Raw genomic sequence first — 13,556 nt, 5'->3', positions numbered from 1 at the left:
CAATATTCAACTACTTTCAGTAACCATGAAAGTTACTGCGAGTTGGCTAGCAGCTAGAATTACATTTTCCCCAAAGACTGCAAGGACCCTAGTCTATGCTATATAATAATTAACTCAAATATGAATGTCGTCTCAAAGATATTATCTAATCCACTAGCAAGGATATTTAGCACCTTAGTGGTTTACGAATTGAGTTGAAGAAAGGGGTTTATTTATTCAGACACACCTTGTACAGATGACAGAGAGTCATAGATAAGTTAACAATACTTATTTACAGGAAATACACACTGTAGCTGCCAAGCTTCCAAATACCACAGATGGAATCTCACATCATGGCAGTAATAGAAGAAAGAAGTAAGTCTGTAGCTATTTCTATTGTTCTTGCACAAATGTCTCTTCGCTTGTGCTTTCCTCAATGAAATCCTGAAATCAAAGCCCTATTGTCTCCTACGCATTTAAAATATATACATGTAGCGGGCCAAATGTTGACTTTCTGGTCAATCTCATTTACTTGCTTCTCATTTCATGGCCTACCTTCCTTTTCTTGTGGCTGTCGCTCACCTGGAGTATACCCTCTTTTTGTTTGGGTGACTTGTATCCTTCCACTGATTACATTCATGGAACTACTTTTTTCTTTTGCTTGTGACAATCAATCAATCAGGGAATTGTAAGTGCGCTACTCACCCGTGAGGGTCTCAAGGAGCTCAGGGGGGGGGGTCCGCAGATCTGTTTAGCCAAAGAGCCAGGTCTTGAGGGTCTTCCTGAAGGTGTTCAGGGAGGGGGCGCGTCTGATGTCTGCCGATAGCTCGTTCCAGGTCTTGGCTGCAATGTGACAGAAGGCTCTTCTGCCTGCTCTGGCTTTGTAAATACGTGGGTTTCGGACAGTGCGAGGTTGGAAGATCAGAGGTTTCTTTTGGGTACGTGAAAGTTGATTCTGTCGTTGAAGTATTTGGGTCCTTTGTTGTGTAAGCATTTGTAGGTGTGAGGATTTTGAAAGTGACTCTTTTCTCCACGGGGAGCCAGTGGAGACTTCATAGGTGTTGGCTGATGTGTGCATGTTGGGGGATGCAGAGGACGAGTCTGGTGGCGGTGTTCTGTATTGTCTGGGGTTTGCGGAGTAGGGACTTGTTGATGCCGGCTTAGAGTGCGTTTCCATAGTACAGTCTGCTGGTGATGATGAGTGCGTAGGTGACTGTCTTCCTTGGCTCGGGGGGATTCACTTGAAGGTCTAGCGGAGAATGCGGAGGGTGTTGAAGCAGCTGGAGGTGATGGCGCTGACCTGTCGGTTCATGGTGAGTGATGAATCGAGTACGATGCTGAGGTTCTTGGCATGGTCTGAGGGGGTAGGTGGGCTTCCGAGGGTGGTCTGCCACAGGTGCTGTCCCATGCAGAAGGGGTGGTACCGAGGACCTCTGTCTTTTTGGCGTTGAGCTTCAGGCAGCTGTTGGTCATCCAGACTACGACATCTTGCATTTCTTTCTGGAAGCTGGGTGGGGTCTTTGGTGAGGGAGAGGATGAGCTGGGTGTCTTCGGCATAGGATACGATGTTGAGGCGCTGTTGTCAGACGATGGCTGCAAGGGGGGCCATGTAGATATTGAAGAGGGTGGGGCTCAGTGATGAACCCTGTGGGACTCTGCAGGTGATTTTCGCGGGGTCGGAGGGGAAGGGTGGGAGTCTGATCCTTTGGCTTCTTCCGGTGAGGGATGATCAGATCCAGTCAAGGGCAGTTCCTTGTATGTCTGTGTCATGTAGTCTGGTGACTAGTGTGCGGTGGGTGACGGTGTCGAAGGCCGCTGATAGGTTGAGTAGGATGAGGCCTGCTGAGTGGCCTTGGTCCAGGAGGGTGAGGATGTCATCTGTGGCGTGGTTGCTTCGGAATCCGGATTGGGACGGGTCGAGAACGGCGTTCTCTTAAATGAATCGTATCACTTTCCTGGTGACTGTTTTTTCTGCAACTTTTGCTGCGAAGGGGAGGAGCGAGATGGGCAGATAGTTCTTGAGGTTGGTGGGGTCAGCTGTGGGCTTCTTGAGCAGCAGTCTCACTTCTGCGCGCTTCCAGTCATCTGGAAAGGTGCCTGTTTTGAAGGTGGTGTTGATGGTGCATATAGTTCGGGTGCGATGGCGGCCCCAGCTCTGTGGAAGGTGTGAGGGGGCAGGGGTCGGCGAAGGCCCCCGAGTGGATGCTTTTCATGGTCGAGGCATTGTCTTCAGCTGTGATCGGTGTTCATTTGGAGATGGTTGGCTGGCTGGTGTTTCTGGAGGGTGGGGGGCCGTCTGTGGCGCCTGGTGGATGAAGTTGACATAGAGGTTTTTGATCTTGAGGTGGAAATAGGTTCCAAGCTTGTTGCAGAGGTCTTGGGATGGGGTGATGTCTGTAGCTTTGCAGCGTTGGTTGGTGAATCCTTGAATGACACAGAAAAGTTATTTGGAGTTAGTGGAGTTGGCCAGGATTTTGTTGTGGATGAAGTTCCTCTTGGTGGCTCTGATCTGGATGTGGTAGTCTGTCATGGCGTCCTTATAGGTGGTGTGGTTTTCGGTTGTCTTGGTGTTTCTCCAGTTCTTCCCCAGGTGTCTGCAGGTGTGTCTTGCTTCTCAGAGTGCGGTGGTGAACCAGGAGGCTTTCCTGGGGCGTTGTCTGTTGGGGTTGCATAGCGTGCGAGCTCGTCTGCGCAGTTGGAGATCCACGTGTGGAGTTCTCTGGCTGCGTCGTTTGCGTCGGGTGCCCCGGTGTGGTTGTCTCGGGTGAGGGTGAAGTTAAGTTGCTTGTGAGTAACCTTACTCCAGTTCCTTCATAGTGGGCATGGGGCTGGTTTGGGTGCCTTGGGTTTGTTGATGGCGAAGTGTACGCAGTGTTGGTCGGTCCATGGCGGCTGCGTTGTGTGGCTGAATTGGACGCTGTTTCCTGCCGCGAAGATGGGGTCGAGGGTGTGTTCTGCTCTGTGAGTCGGTGTGTTGACAAGTTATTTAAGTCCGATGCTGGTGAGGTTGTCACGAAGGATAGTGGAGTTGGGGTCGCTGGGGTTGTTGAGGTGGAAGTTCAGGTCTCCAATGAGTAAGTAGTTTGTTGAGGTGATGGCGTGGGGTGCGATAAAGTCGGTGATGGTGGTGGTGAAGGGTGTTCGGGGGCCAGGGGGTCTGTAGACGAGGGTTCCTCGGAGTGTGGCTTTGGGGGTGGTCTGCATCTGGAAGTGCAGGTGTTCAGCAGAGGGGAAGGTTTCACTGGAAGTGGTGAGGCAGAGGGTGCTCTTGTGGGCGATGGCAAGGCGCTCTCCTGGGTAGCTGGGGCGGTCTTCCCTCTGGATCTTGTATCCATCTGGGATGGCGGTGCTGATGTCGGGGGCGGAGGATGCCTTGGGCCAGGTCTCTGTGAAGAAGGCGATGTCAGGCGAGAGAGAGTCGAGTAGGTTTCAGATTTCCATGGAGTGTTTGTGTATGGAGCGTACCTTGAGGAGGATGCCCTTTAGGGTGTTGCCGGTGCTGGCGTCGGCAGTGAGGGAGGCCGGGGTGGCAGTGAAGGTCTGGTGGCAGTGGAGGCAGGAGAACTGACTGTGGGTCGTGTTCGGCGAGGCCTGTTGGCTTCTCTAAGTCTTCCAGGGTTGAGTGCGAGAAGCGTGGTGGTGTCGTGGCAATGAGTAGTGGGAGGTCCAGGATTCCTGGCGCTGGCCGCGGTTGGGTCGTGGATGGGCGCAAACAGGCTTGCCTTTGGCGCGCCCACCACGCGACTGCGCAGCGGCCACCATTAAGTATTTGGGGTGGGAGGTAGGAGAGGCTGGGAGGCGGGAGCGGGGGAATTTCGGGGGGAGGGGCCGTAGGGGCAGCAGCAGAGAAAGGCGAAAGGAACAGGCAGGCACAAGAAAGATTACGGTGGTTGTGTGGAAATTTAGTTTGTATCTGAACATTATCTGCGCCATCTTGTCTTTCCCCAGCACCACACGCAAAAACACACGGCAGCCATTTTAGGCACCATTGCCTCTCTCCCTGCTCATTGTCGATCGCCAGCGCGTCCCCCTGGCGCTGCGAACATCCCCCCACGCGCTGACCACCCCCGCTCTCTCATACACGGGCCATAAACCCTCTCCTTCTGCGCGACCCTGCCATGGAACCACATCCCACGCCTGACCGACATCCCATACATGGTCATACATCTCTTTGATAACCCCCTTCCTCTGCGCCCGATTGTCCGGGCCGATCCCAGGCCATCACCTAGCCCTGCGGATGCAGTTTATTGCCCCTACTGTAAGGGAAACACCCCACATCAAAGGGATTACAGTAGATCAAGGCCCCCCCACCCCCTGAGACCCGACCAGTCGCACACACCCCCGGGAATTGGCGGAATGTCCAGCTGTGTGATAGCCATCTCCTACTGTGAGTGGGGTGGGGACTTCCACTGTAGATATGTGTGGGAACGAGCTTGAAGTAGGGATTCTGAGGATGTTCTTTCATGTATCAAAGCGATCTCAAGAATGTGCCATGTATGATAAACCGGCAATAAAGTCATAAACCTGTGTATAAGAGGCCAGGCCTCAGAGATGTGGTTAGAGCACCTCGTGACGATACCTTGCTGTCTGATCTGATGTGTTCTACTCCAACGGAATAAAACTTTGTTTCCCGCCTTCCAGTCTCCGGCGCCTGCCTCTTTTGTTGGTTAAATCATCGAATGGTATAAGAGTCGATTACCGCCGGGCAAATCTTGAAAGGTTATCGACTGCAACTGCCACTACCATTTAACAATTGGCGTCCCAAGCGTGGGGCCCATCAGCGACACGTGGATCCAGTGAGAGAGGTCCCAACGACAGAGTGAACGACTGCAGCGATCGGGAGAGCTCCTGCCTGATAGACCCTCGTCTGGCAGCCGATCATCCGAACTTCACTGGTTCCGAACAGACCTCTCTCGAGTGATCTACGGTCCTGACTGGGAACCGTCAGGAGTGCCGCGGCAAATACGAAGAGTAGAGGACGATCAGGCGCTGGAGGCGGAAGACGAGAAACTGTCCATGCGGTCCGGGTAAGGTCGTGAAACACGACAAATTGCGAAACGATTGATTGATTGATTGAAAATACTAGTATTGCTTATTGATTGTTCTCCTTGAGATATTCGCTGTCTACAAACGGGGAAGAGTAGAAATACTCTCTCTTCCTTTGCAGATAGTGAAGGGTAGGTAACGCAGACTTTTGTCCCCATTGTAACCCGTCGTGCCTATTTTTATCTCCCCATTGATTGATTGTCCGAACATTGATTGTTTTGAAGAATAGTACTTCTTGAGATATTCTCTGTTTGCAAACAACGTAGAATAGGGATATTCTGTCTAGTCTTTGCAGACAGTGAAGGATAAGTAACGCAGACTTTTGTCCCCCATTGTAACCCGTCGTGCTTATCTCTTTCTCACCATTGATTGATTGATTGTCCGAACACTAGTTGTTCGATATTGGTTCTTTGGAGGTATTCTCTGCTTGCAAATAACGTGGAATAGAGATATTCTATCTAGTCTTTGCAAGCAGTGAAAAGATAGGTAGTGCTGACTTTTGTCCCCGTTGTAACCCGTCATGCCTATCTTCTCCCCACTGATTGGTAGTTGGTTCTGCCCGGACCGCTTATTAGAGGTGAACCATCCGGCTCCACTGGAAGGCACCCCTAATAAGGACATGTTCACTAAATACGGACTAGTCGCCGTAGCTTATAGCAAGCTATGGCATAAATATACAAAGAAGGACCCCGAGAGTCAGTGGCCACTGATGGGATCCTTCGATGACCATAAAATGGAAACGCTAGAAATAGCTCTACGTAGTAATAAAACGACGCCTACTATGCTCGACAGTATCGGCATGTGGCGCAAAGAAGCAACGCAACGGAAAAAGAGGGAAGAAGTAAAAGCAGAAAAGGAATTACGAAAGGCAGCTCACCTTGCCACTAGAAAGTTAGAGGAAGAGATAAAGGAGAGAAAGGAAGCTGAACTAAAACAAGAGTCTGAAACATCAGGCCAGTACCCTGTTAGGACCCCCTCTACGCTCTACCCTGAGTTACCTTCCAAGCAACAAACGAATGACGAGTTGCTATTAGGTCCCCCGATCATCTACATGCCCCCACCATACTCACCCTCCCAACCGGTAGCGCAGCACCCACAACCCCCAAACGCAAGCGAAAGCAGTACCAGGGCCTCGGTCCTCACGGCCTCCGCGCCGGCCGAGCCTCTTGTACTGAACACAACGTTAGCAATAACGTTAGATGACCCTGAAATGAGAAAGAAAGATTCCGCCAGAGTGAATCGACTAACAAAGGATGAACAAGCCGGAATCGATAAGATAGTAAGGACACTAGTAGAGCGAAAGGAAAGTGAGGAGTATATAACAGACATGTATAACTCGTATGCCGACAACCACAGACGGCACTTCGTCGTACGACTTTGTTATCACGCCCTGAATACATATGAGGATAGGTACCACGATAAAGGTCCCGAAGGCTTAGCGACCCTATATAGGAAGGTAGACATTGGGGAAGGAGGAGAGGGCGATGTGACGGACCTCTTCACTCGTACACTCGAGGTCTCCCGGCATCTTAACGAACACAGACAGACAACCAAAGCAGAGACCCCCATAGCGACTGAACCCCAGGCAGGAAGGGCTGATACCATGATGCCCATAAAAGAAGCCGCCCCATACTGGGTCCCCCCACGAGGTCAGGGACCAGTCGCACACACCCCCGGGAATTGGCGGAATGTCCAGCTGTGTGATAGCCATCTCCTACTGTGAGTGGGGTGGGGACTTCCACTGTAGATATGTGTGGGAACGAGCTTGAAGTAGGGATTCTGAGGATGTTCTTTCATGTATCAAAGCGATCTCAAGAATGTGCCATGTATGATAAACCGGCAATAAAGTCATAAACCTGTGTATAAGAGGCCAGGCCTCAGAGATGTGGTTAGAGCACCTCGTGACGATACCTTGCTGTCTGATCTGATGTGTTCTACTCCGACGGAATAAAACTGTGTTTCCCGCCTTCCAGTCTCCGGCGCCTGCCTCTTTTGTTGGTTAAATCATCGAATGGTATAAGAGGCGATTACCGCCGGGCAAATCTTGAAAGGTTATCGACTGCAACTGCCGCTACCATTTAACAATTGGCGTCCCAAGCGTGGGGCCCATCAGCGACACGTGGATCCAGTGAGAGAGGTCCCAACGACAGAGTGAACGACTGCAGCGATCGGGAGAGCTCCTGCCTGATAGACCCTCGTCTGGCAGCCGATCATCCGAACTTCACTGGTTCCGAACAGACCTCTCTCGAGTGATCTACGGTCCTGACTGGGAACCGTCAGGAGTGCCGCGGCAAATACGAAGAGTAGAGGACGATCAGGCGCTGGAGGCGGAAGACGAGAAACTGTCCATGCGGTCCGGGTAAGGTCGTGAAACACGACAAATTGCGAAACGATTGATTGATTGATTGAAAATACTAGTATTGCTTATTGATTGTTCTCCTTGAGATATTCGCTGTCTACAAACGGGGAAGAGTAGAAATACTCTCTCTTCCTTTGCAGATAGTGAAGGGTAGGTAACGCAGACTTTTGTCCCCATTGTAACCCGTCGTGCCTATTTTTATCTCCCCATTGATTGATTGTCCGAACATTGATTGTTTTGAAGAATAGTACTTCTTGAGATATTCTCTGTTTGCAAACAACGTAGAATAGGGATATTCTGTCTAGTCTTTGCAGACAGTGAAGGATAAGTAACGCAGACTTTTGTCCCCCATTGTAACCCGTCGTGCTTATCTCTTTCTCACCATTGATTGATTGATTGTCCGAACACTAGTTGTTCGATATTGGTTCTTTGGAGGTATTCTCTGCTTGCAAATAACGTGGAATAGAGATATTCTATCTAGTCTTTGCAAGCAGTGAAAAGATAGGTAGTGCTGACTTTTGTCCCCGTTGTAACCCGTCATGCCTATCTTCTCCCCACTGATTGGTAGTTGGTTCTGCCCGGACCGCTTATTAGAGGTGAACCATCCGGCTCCACTGGAAGGCACCCCTAATAAGGACAAGTTCACTAAATACGGACTAGTCGCCGTAGCTTATAGCAAGCTATGGCATAAATATACAAAGAAGGACCCCGAGAGTCAGTGGCCACTGATGGGATCCTTCGATGACCATAAAATGGAAACGCTAGAAATAGCTCTACGTAGTAATAAAACGACGCCTACTATGCTCGACAGTATCGGCATGTGGCGCAAAGAAGCAACGCAACGGAAAAAGAGGGAAGAAGTAAAAGCAGAAAAGGAATTACGAAAGGCAGCTCACCTTGCCGCTAGAAAGTTAGAGGAAGAGATAAAGGAGAGAAAGGAAGCTGAACTAAAACAAGAGTCTGAAACATCAGGCCAGTACCCTGTTAGGACCCCCTCTACGCTCTACCCTGAGTTACCTTCCAAGCAACAAACGAATGACGAGTTGCTATTAGGTCCCCCGATCATCTACATGCCCCCACCATACTCACCCTCCCAACCGGTAGAGCAGCACCCACAACCCCCAAACGCAAGCGAAAGCAGTACCAGGGCCTCGGTCCTCACGGCCTCCGCGCCGGCCGAGCCTCTTGTACTGAACACAACGTTAGCAATAACGTTAGATGACCCTGAAATGAGAAAGAAAGATTCTGCCAGAGTGAATCGACTAACAAAGGATGAACAAGCCGGAATCGATAAGATAGTAAGGACACTAGTAGAGCGAAAGGAAAGTAAGGAGTATATAACAGACATGTATAACTCGTATGCCGACAACCACAGACGGCACTTCGTCGTACGACTTTGTTATCACGCCCTGAATACATATGAGGATAGGTACCACGATAAAGGTCCCGAAGGCTTAGCGACCCTATATAGGAAGGTAGACATTGGGGAAGGAGGAGAGGGCGATGTGACGGACCTCTTCACTCGTACACTCGAGGTCTCCCGGCATCTTAACGAACACAGACAGACAACCAAAGCAGAGACCCCCATAGCGACTGAACCCCAGGCAGGAAGGGCTGATACCATGATGCCCATCAAAGAAGCCGCCCCCTACTGGGTCCCCCCACGAGGTCAGGGAACACACGACGACATCAACCACCAAGATGCGAAGGGAAGGGTTGTATATAACTGGGTCTACCAGCCATGGGACCGACAAGACATTTTGACCTTTAGAAAAACCCTACCCGACTTAAGAAAGAACCAAACTGCCTTCTACACCGAACTAGGTACAGCCTTAGGTTCAACAATAATGACCTTAGCAGATATCGACTTGTTCTTCGGGTTATGTCTTCCGGCTGATGTGTGGAAGCAAATCCGGAAAGTCGACCACACTGAGCCGTTCGGATATACCTGGGTACAACTCGATACCATAGATAAACAGCGAGAACCGGGACAAAAACCCCCAAAAGCCATATTGGAGCTCCCAGACAAGATTGTACAGAAATTGAAGACTCTAATCCCAGAAAGAAAGGTAGACTGGTCGATAGTGACGGCTTGTCGCCAGAAACCCCAGGAGGATGTGTCTGAATACTTCTCTCGATTCGAGACAGTGTTTTCCGATTATAGTGGCCAGGACATGACCACTGCAACCGGACATCACCTCTCTGTCCAGAATTACGTGAAGGGTCTGTCACAAGAAGTCTCCCAGAAGCTACAGACCAGCGAAAGTAGTTGGGCAGCCTCCAAACCCGCAGCTATCCTTCAGATGGCCCAATACTACGAACACCAAAAGAATGAGAGCGATAGGGCGTCCGAAAGAAAGAAAAAGGAACTGAAGGAAAGAGTAATGATAGCTCAGTTACAAGGGGTGACCATAGGAAGGGAGCCTCCCAAAGGAAATTACCAACCGACCGCTCCTAGAAAGCTACCCCCTAGAGACCATACACCTGCACCCTACGCTGGACGAAGAGACTTAGACGGGAACCAATGTGCGTTCTGTAGAGGGTTCGGACACTGGAAATCTCCGTGCCCGGTCCTTCTGGAAATGAACAGAAATAGAGACACCAGAGACATAGCACATGACCCCAGAAGTAGAGGACAGGGACGAGGGTACACGAACGACGCCACAAACGACAGGCCAGGCAGACCAAACACCTTTGACCGCCCCCGACAGAACCAGTGCCAGCAGTCCGACTACGAGAACACCCATGACTTTGCATAAGGCCGCCAGGGGCAAGGGAGGGATCCAGTCGAACTCCGTGTTGACCAGCAAGGTCCTTACGTCACTGCTAAGGTCTTGGGCACAAAGTCTCCATTTTTGGTAGATACTGGGGCGACACGTAGTGCGTTATCTAAACGACTGATTCTTAGGGCACCCTTGTCTGGCTCACACGTAACCTCAATAGGCTTTGATGGAACGCCCTCCACTAATCCCTTGTCCGCACCAATCTCCTTTGACTTAGAAGATAACATCCCTGATGCGACATTTCTGCTCTCCTCCAACACCCCCGATGCTATTATGGGACTCGATTTGCTAAAACATTTCCGAGCTACCATCAGATGTTCCCCAGACGGAGTTCGAGTCATCCTGCACGATAACCCAGATCTGTTCAGGCCTTGTCTCACACGACGTATGTTCTCTATAACCGATGCTGACCTGTCCCTACTCGACACGTTACCCTCACATCTATGGGCTAAAACCGACTCAGATGTAGGGCGCATGGTGATCGACCCTGTACACATAACCGTCCGACCGGACGCAGTGCTCCCAAAGCTTCCACAGTATCGGATATCGCCCGAAGGCGAGAAGGCATTGGTGGAAATCATCCAGTCCCTAGTCGATGCAGGAGTGGTAGAAGAAGTAGTCAGTAATGTTTGCAACAGCCCTATCCTACCCATTGTAAAAAAGCAAGGCGAGGGAGATGAGAAAGCATACCGCTTCATTGTTGACTTACGAGAAGTTAACAAAGTAGTCATACCTCAGTACCCCGTGGTCTCAGACATCACCACCATCCTCACCCTGATTCCGTCCACTGCCACCACCTTTACCGTTATTGATCTCAAGAACGCATTCTTTTCCATCCCCATCCACCCAGACAGCCGCTACCTGTTCGGCTTCACTTTAAAAGCCCGTTCGTACAGATTCTGTAGGGCACCCCAAGGCTACACTGAGAGTCCCAGCATTTATAGCCAAGCCCTCAAGAGACAACTAGATGCAGTCCAACTACCCGATGGAGTGGTGTTAATACAGTACGTCGATGACATTCTTTTGGCGGCCGACACCACTCCACTTGCCGTCACAGCCACCATTCACCTCCTCCACTTCCTCGCGGAAAACGGTCACAAGGTCTCCAGGAAGAAGTTGCAATTCTGCCAACCCCAAGTGACATATCTAGGCCACCTACTATCCAAAGACGGGAGGAAACTTACACCTGACCGAATTCAGACCATCCTAGAAACCCCTGTCCCCAAAACGCAGAAGCAAGTGCGGTCCCTGGTTGGTCTCACCTCCTTCTGTCGACAGTGGTTGCCAAACTTCAGCCTCATTGTAAAACCTCTGCTTTCCCTGCTGGCTAAAGACGTCCCCTTCCCCCTCCCCTGGACACCCGAATGCCAGTCCTCCTTCAAAGAATTGCGAGATGCCCTTTGTTCAGCACCAGTCCTAGGAACCCCAGACTACACTAAACCTTTCTCCCTCTTCACCCACGAAAGGGAGGGATGCGCGTTGTCTGTTCTAACCCAGTCCATAGGTCCTAAACAACGCCCTTGTGCCTACTTCTCTGCCACTCTTGACCCTGTAGCCAGAGCTTTGCCCGCCTGCCTTCGAGCAGTAGCCGCCGCTGCTGTCTCTATCCGACAAAGTGAGGGGATCGTGCTCTCGAACCCCCTCACTGTATTAGTACCCCATGCGGTTGACACCCTCCTGAACCAGACCAAAACTCAGCACCTGACTAGCGCACGACTGACTGGTTATGAACTGACTCTGCTTGCACCCCACATCACATTGAAACGATGCACCACTCTGAATCCAGCTACTCTACTACCTCTCCCTGACACTGACCCCAATGCGTCCCCTATACATGACTGCGTGACCCTCACCGACGAACAGACCAAGAGTAGGGTTGACCTCCGAGATACTGCCTTCCCGGACCCTGACGGAGAACTGTGGGTAGATGGCTCATGCATCAAGCTCCCCGATGGCACCACCTCAGCCGCCTATGCAGTCACCACAGCCCGAACAGTTGTAGAGACAGCCCGCATCACACAGCGATCCGTGCAGGCGGCTGAACTGATCGCTCTCACACGAGCATGCATCCTAGCAGCAGGGACTACCGCAAACATTTACACAGACAGTCAGTACGCCTTTGGGGTAGTTCACCACTTTGGGCTCCTATGGAAAGAGAGGGGATTCCTGACTTCACATGGCACACCCATCTTACATGGAGATCTAGTCTCCGCTTTGACCGAAGCAGTCCTCCTCCCCACACGGCTAGCTGTGATCAAATGCCAGGCACACAAGAAGGTGACAGACATTATAGGACAGGGAAATGCTCTGGCTGACATTACTGCCCGAACCACAGCCGAGAATAGGTCCACGACCCGCATGTATGTGACCAGGTCACAAACTGAGAAGTGGAAGGATGCTAGAGAAACGATTAGGGACATCCAATTAGACAGCTCACCACACGAATTGACTGAATGCGCACGGGTGGGATTGAAGGACGATGACGGTTGCTGGCGAACTAAAGACTCGAACAAATGGTTGCTACCTGACTCGTACTTGATCCCCATGCTGACCATGGCACACTCCCCCGCACACATAGGGTCTGCCCCCATGATCGAACTCATCTCCAAAGTTTGGCACAATGACCAGATCCCAGACTCAGCCAAACGTCTGGTCCAACAATGCCTGGTATGCCTCCAACACAACCCTGGGAAAGGAACTGCTGTACCCCGGGGAGGGTTTGGGGTTCCTAATCACCCCTTTGAAGTCCTACAAATGGACTACATCCAATTAGAAAGGTGCCAAGGTTTGAAGTACGTACTTGTCGTTGTGTGTGCCTTCAGCAAGTGGGTGGAAGCCTACCCAACCCGCGACAACACTGCTATGACTACCGCAAAAGTATTGCTGAAAGAATTCTTCCCCAGTTACGGCCTTTGTCGAATTCTGTGGAGCGACAACGGCCCCCACTTCGTAGCCGAAGTTATCCAACTCATCTTAAAAGGGTTGGGTGTAAAACAGAAATTTCATGCGGTCTTCCACCCCCAATCTGCGGGCTTGGTTGAAAGACATAATGCCACATTGAAACTCAAAATAGCCAAGATAGTTGCAACCACAGGACTAAAATGGCCAGACGCTCTCCCGCTAGCATTGCTATCAATGCGTTCCACTCCTACCATACACCACATAACCCCCTACGAGATCGTCTTCGGGCGGCCCATGAACCTTTGGACTGCACCGAAACGGACATCCATCCACGACGTCCCGGACGTCCTCATGTCTGACTATTTGTACAACCTAACTAAAACGTTGTCTGTTATCCATCAGCAGGTGCTGCAAGCCATTCCCGATGCTTCCAGGGGCCCCGGGCACGACATCCAACCCGGTGACTTTGTCTTAGTGCGTAACTTCCA

This window comes from Triturus cristatus, chromosome 9, assembly GCF_964204655.1.
Source record: "Triturus cristatus chromosome 9, aTriCri1.1, whole genome shotgun sequence".
In the NCBI taxonomy this organism is placed as follows: Eukaryota; Metazoa; Chordata; class Amphibia; order Caudata; family Salamandridae; genus Triturus; species Triturus cristatus.
This window is presented reverse-complemented; position numbering follows the sequence as displayed.